At 33.3% G+C, this 5,529-nt stretch overlaps 1 long non-coding RNA gene across 1 annotated transcript; it reads right to left on the bottom strand.

The window, feature by feature from the left end:
- Nucleotides 1–753: 753 nt before the first annotated feature.
- LOC144445057 (uncharacterized) lies at nt 754–3,534 on the bottom strand. The gene is made up of 3 exons (XR_013481874.1): nt 3,423–3,534; nt 3,011–3,118; nt 754–2,290 (listed from the first exon to the last, which is right to left on the bottom strand). It is a non-coding gene; the product is annotated as an uncharacterized LOC144445057 (long non-coding RNA).
- Between the last annotated feature and the right edge of the window lie 1,995 nt (nt 3,535–5,529).

The following is a 5,529-nucleotide window of genomic DNA, read 5'->3' as shown; positions in this document are numbered from 1 at the left end:
TATGTATGTATGTATGTATGTATGTATGTATGTGTGTATGTATGTATGTATGTATGTGTGTGTGTGTGTATGTATGTATGTATGTATGTATGTGTATGTATGTATATATGTATGTATATATGTGTACGTACGTACGTACGTATGTATGTATGTATGTATGTATGCATGTATGTATGTATGTATAATGTATGTATATATATGTGTATTTATGTATATACGTGTGTTTGTCGGTAGGTAGATAGGTAGGTAGGCATGCATGTATGTATAACCTGTGTGTGTGTGTGTTTGTTTACCCAATCAAGGATGCTAATGTTTATTTAAGGGCTATTGTAAGTTTCCCCAATAACATGGTCTTCCAGTATGAATGAATATTTCTCTCAGAATAAGCCCTCAAAATGCTCACATCCTAACCCTTTAACAACATCAGACAACCCATGTACTTTAAGTCCAACTCTACCTCTAGATATATCTGATAAATTAACCAGGCCAATAATGATTTATGGATGTGATATCTGGAGTGATGAGTATATTATTGACTCACCAATAGAAACCATAAATCTTAATTTTTGTCAACTCATATTTAGGGTCTTGAGAAAATGTACAAAAACAGAAAAATATGGAGATTTGGGCAGATTTCCACTCAAAACCAAGCAATTAATTAGCCCACACACTTGCTGCATTCAAATAATACTTTATTAAAGGAAGCATTTACGTAACAAAACTAAATGGTACCCGTTTGTGACCTCATGAATATCCAACAATGACCTACTTCATCAACTACAAAAGCAAAAACAGTCAAAAACACAAAAACAAATGGACGACATGTCAGTAACTACAATTCGACTTCATTTCTAAGTTGAAAAATGACAACCAATTACAATAAAAAATTGAATTTAAAAAAAAACGAACTAAGAATGTTTAAACTATTTAAATCAGAATTTTAAAGAGAACACTATTTGGAACAACTATATAACTCTGAACTCAGAGATTAAATTTGTAAATTTAGATTAAGTGACCACAGACAGGAAATTGAAAGAGGCAGATACCATAAACTACCAGTTAATGAAAAAATATGTAAATGTTGTGACACATGACATGTAGAAGATGTAAAACACTTCCTGTTACAATATCCTCTATATGATATTGTCTTTTTAAGTTGATATCAGTCTCCACTTTCATTCCTTGTGAGACTTCACAACTTTATTTTTTTTTGAATACGTAACAAAATTCTAGGTTGTCTTGAAAAAAATAGGTGGGGTCGGGTAACTGAACCAAACACTTTTGTTTAGGCCTCTCATGTTCTTCTTCAGATAACTTCAGATAATCTTCATCAGGGAGCCTTCAGTAATTAATTACACAGGGAAGATAGTGCCGTGAAAATTGGGTGAATCACTTTTTACTAATCTGTCCTTCTTGGAGGAAGGCGATATTTTTTTTTTTTAAATTGACATTAGGGAGGGTCACATTTTACTTTCTCCCATTTTTCTTCTAATTTTTCATTATTGAGTGATTTTTACATGATTACACCACTGCCATTGGTTTCAAAACCTATCGCTACCACATCCAGATTTTGCGAGCATTGTAAAGCAATACCACTATAGAAAAATACCCTGTTTCTAGTTAGATTGTAAATCAGGACCTCCTATCAGACTACTAATCTTGAGCTCCAACAGCTATGCCACAAGGAGGCTGTGTTTAAAAAAACTTCATTTAAATATTTGTATGGGGGGGGGGGGGTGTCATTTTTTAGAGAAAGGAAATTGAGGGAGGGTCACTTTTAGCACAACAGTGCCACTGATTGGGCTTGATTTCCACTGTCCCCACACCCAATCCTTGTTACTAAGTTACTGAAGACTCCCTTAGATAAGCATGGCTAGAACAAGGAATTCATACTCTATCCCTATCTTCAACAAATTGCAGAGCTAATGCATTTCTCACTTGGCATGCATTATTATTTGGTCTGTCTAACAGGTCAATGTTTTCAATATTGTCATCGTTATTTGGATGTAACACCTCATTAAAGTTATCCCCACAGATCTCACAAATATTGTGTAAAATGCAACAGGTAGTAATGTGGTTAGGTAAGTTTACCAGTGAGCTATCATTTCTTTTCATAAGACACTGTCAGCGCCCTTTGAGACGACCAAACGCATCCTCAACAACAAGATTTTCTTCTCTCTAGCTAAGTTACCAATCTCAGGATAAGGCTTCATCAACCATGGTAGCAATGGATAGGCTGGATCCCCTATGATAGCACTGGAATTGGAACACCATGTATTTGCTGTGTTCACTGTAGCCAGAGAGAGGATATTCAGGCATTAGGCCAGGGAATAAAAAAAACTGTGTGTATGTAAATGACTTATTTTTAGCACAACTGAACTGCTATACTTCAGTAGTGTTAACTGTTATAGGCATGTTGTTGTGTCTGTCCACCTGTGTGTGTGTGTGTGTGATATACAAATTAGGTCTAAAAAATTGTCCTTTTGGTCAAAATTCTTTAATTCCAAAACTACCTATCAGATTGAGTTTAAATTTATTCTGGGTTTGTGTTGATGAAGGTGTAGATCTGGGTATGTGTAGATGAAATTTTATTCACAAAAAAATCTAGATTTTGGTCAAAAACTGTTATCTTGAAAATTAAATGGTGGAACTTGAGGGGGATGATTCTGGAGATGTTATTCTGCAATTATTCAAAACATTTTGACAGAAAGGGTCCTAGCAACCATGACCACACCCTTAGCAACAGTGAAATGATGATACAGATTACTAAAGATAAAACAGGGATGGGTAAGTATGTGAATAAAGATTAAAAAAGTGTATGCATATATGGCTAGCAACAAGACCACTCCTAGAGCAACAGCCAAATACAGTTGCGCTACAATGCCATTGGCGCTATTTTATTTTGTCTGGCAGGCTAAATGTGATTTTTTTTTTATAGCGACGATGGGACTGTCAACACCATCCTCACTCCCCTATACACTTACACTTAAATAAGAATCAATCTACTTACATTGGGAAAAAGTTCACCAGCATTTCCTCTCTGGTATAGAGTCATGAGTTCGCTAGTATCCTGGCATCATGAACTCGTCCAGGCCAACCAACATTTATGTCCATAAATCTAAAATCAAGGGAATTAAAATGATTATGGTAACATGATTTGCTAGTCTAGGTATATACAGTTTGTTGTAATTGTTTACATTACATATTTAATGCTACTTATATCTATATCATGTACATGTACAATGTCTGTTAATAGTTTACATTTCAGTCTCAAAACACCAATCAATGAATTATTAAAGTACGAATTATGCATTCTGTGTGTATGTGCAATTTATGTTATGGAATTGAAAAATTTAGGTAAGATCAAAAACCAAAGATCAAAACCAAAATCTCTGACAAGCATTTGCATGTGTATACAGTACCTGTATTGGTGATCAACCACAGCCTGTTAAACGACAGAGTGAAAACATTTTCTGTTATAATAATCACTTTGGAAATCCCTAGGTTGCAGTATTGGGATGCACCTGCTAGCTGGTAGAATCCAGTCTTCATTTGGAAACCTTGAAAAAAGAACATATTTGACACTTTAATAAATTGTCATTAATCAATCCAAAATTATAGACAGAAATGACTTACTACAATTGTCAGTATATCTTGGAATTTTCATAAGATTACAAAAGGAACAGTAACTACTTGGGGGAGGGGGGGGGGGTGGGTGACATCACAACAACTACAAAAGATTGCCAAATTGATAGTGTGCCATACTTACATAAGTTACATTTTTCATAAATGTTATTTTACAAAATAACATATATCAAGTCTGTTTTTGTAACACAATACATTGCAATATGCTAAAAAATGAGTAAAGAGTTTGTTATTGTTTCGTACAATAACAAACATTTTACAACCCTTATCAGTCATTTACAATGTATAGAGTTACAAACAAACACTTGGCATATGTTGTTTCACATTGATTTTTAAATTTTCAAGTAGGAAGCCATGATAAAATTGTTTTATTTATTAAAAATTCAAAATAAATATCCAATCTTCATCCAGATGGCTAGTTTAAGCCTCCTTACTTAAATTTGTCTTACCTTCAATAATTTCATGCAGCCTCTCCCAACCTGGAACTTTTATGAAATCGTGCAACAGTTCTTGAACAATGACGCTATATATTTCATTTGTTGCTGCACATGCAGCACTACGAGAAATGCCAAATATGACACCAAGTGAACGATAGTCTATACCAGTGGCTAGTCGCCATAATGTTACAGCGAACCATTCACTTGGTGTCATAGGTGGCCCTCGGCATGTGTGTCTCTTCATGATGTGGTTTTGAATCCTATGCAGTAAGTATTCAAACGATGCCTTACTCAGGCGGAGGTGTGAAATCCATTCCTCATTTTCCCATGCGTTATTGGCCCTTTGCCAAAAGTACTCATTGGGTTTGTATCTGTCAAAATAATATAAATAATTTGATGATATTGAGAAATTCATTTATTTGGCAAATACCACCTGTTTCATGTTAGTGCTCACTGGTGCAACTACACAGAAACAATAAAAACCCTGCACTTCAAGACTTAGAGATGGCAAGATCTAAATTTCTCGCTAGTTATTCGATTTAATGTATTGCAATTATATTAAATCATTGTGTATAAATAATGAGTTTAAATGTTGAAGTCGCTGCAATAGTAACATACTTTAAAAACATAAAAGAAATTGTTCATAATATTAAACTTTTTGAATGTTATTAAATTGCAGCTTGTGCAGGTTTAAAATATGGCATTATCAGACATGTATGTATAGGAGTGTAGGTACAATGCATTACTGTTCATGAAAAACTAAAGTGGATGAACATACATACATACATACACATACATACATACATACATACATACATACATACATACATACATACATACATACACACACATATATATAGTATGTTTGCTTGTGTGAGTGTGTGTTATATATATATATATTTATTTTGTTTGCTTGTGTGCCTGTTTATATATATGTGTGTGTGTGTATATATATATATATATATATATATATATATATATATATATATACTAATTCAGTGTAAGAGGTAAGTCATAAACGCTCAATACTGAGAAGTAGAGCTGTATTACACAAAATACACAAGTTATGGTATATATATATATATGTGCATGTGTGTATATATATATTATATATACTATATGTTTGCGTGTGTGAGAGTGTGTTTATATATGTATATATATGTATGTATATATATAAACAAACACTCACACATGCAAACACACACACACACACACACACACACACACACAAACATATATTATATATATATATATATATATATATACACGTATATATAGTATAATACACACATTATATGTGTGTACATGTATGTGCATTTACATGTGATATTAATTCCTTCTGGTTGTTATTGTAATGTCAAATACTTTTGGGAAAGTATAGAAATATCTGAGGTGGGTAAAGTATTTTGCATTTTACCCCAATTTGCATGTGAAAAGACAATGAATC

Source organism: Glandiceps talaboti, chromosome 13 (assembly GCF_964340395.1).
Source record: "Glandiceps talaboti chromosome 13, keGlaTala1.1, whole genome shotgun sequence".
NCBI classification, from domain to species: domain Eukaryota; kingdom Metazoa; phylum Hemichordata; class Enteropneusta; family Spengelidae; genus Glandiceps; species Glandiceps talaboti.
This window is presented reverse-complemented; position numbering and strand designations above follow the sequence as displayed.